Consider the following 784-nt stretch of genomic DNA (forward strand, 5'->3'; position numbering starts at 1 on the left):
ATGACACTCACAAGATGGACAGGCATGATAATTGGGCCTCCATGAACAATTTATGAAAACCGAATATGCAGCCTTAAGATAGAGTGTGGGCCACTCTAGTATCCAGAAGCATCCCAGTCTGTGAGATTTGTAACAAGAGTCAATATGAACGGCGTGAGCAGTTCCAATGGAGTGGTGGATCCACGAGCCATGGCAGTGTTGGCAAAGTGTCAGAATTCCCACAGCATCAAAGTTATCCTGCAGGAACTGAGGCACTTGATGATGTCAAAAGAGAACATGAAGCTGCCACAGCCACCAGAAGGACAGTGTTACAGCCATTAGTCACCAAGGCCCCGGCCTCCCTTCCCCATCCAACCCAAGTCTTCATTTTCCACAGTAGTGAATTTTCTAGATCCATCTGTAGACCTCAAAGTACTGGAGAGGAAGCTCCACTCAGACTTCATCCTGAGACACTGCTCTCATACTAACTTCTTGTCCATTTGAAATACCTAAGTTGTGCTGTGTAACATCATCTGTCGAGTATAACCGCTGTCTGCCTGGTTGAACTTCTGGGATCAATAAGGTGTGTTGAAATCAGTTTCCTTTGGGAGCGGTGGGCATAGCTAACGCAACTGTGGACAGACACGTCTCACACAATCACCTGCTGCTGGCACTTGGCCTGGATATGCCTTTGCCCGCCCTGCCCTCTGCCACAGCTGTGTGGTGGCCCATAGAATAGATGGGGAGGTTTCAGGTAGCAGCTGTGCGACTGACCATCACTAGGCTCGGGGTGCTCTGGCTGTAC

At 49.2% G+C, this 784-nt stretch overlaps 1 pseudogene; it reads left to right on the plus strand.

The window, feature by feature from the left end:
- LOC134486053 (ubiquitin-conjugating enzyme E2 variant 1-like) lies at positions 1-567 on the plus strand (annotated as a pseudogene).
- Positions 568-784: the final 217 nt, after the last annotated feature.

Source organism: Rattus norvegicus, chromosome 3, assembly GCF_036323735.1.
Source record: "Rattus norvegicus strain BN/NHsdMcwi chromosome 3, GRCr8, whole genome shotgun sequence".
Lineage (NCBI taxonomy): Eukaryota > Metazoa > Chordata > Mammalia > Rodentia > Muridae > Rattus > Rattus norvegicus.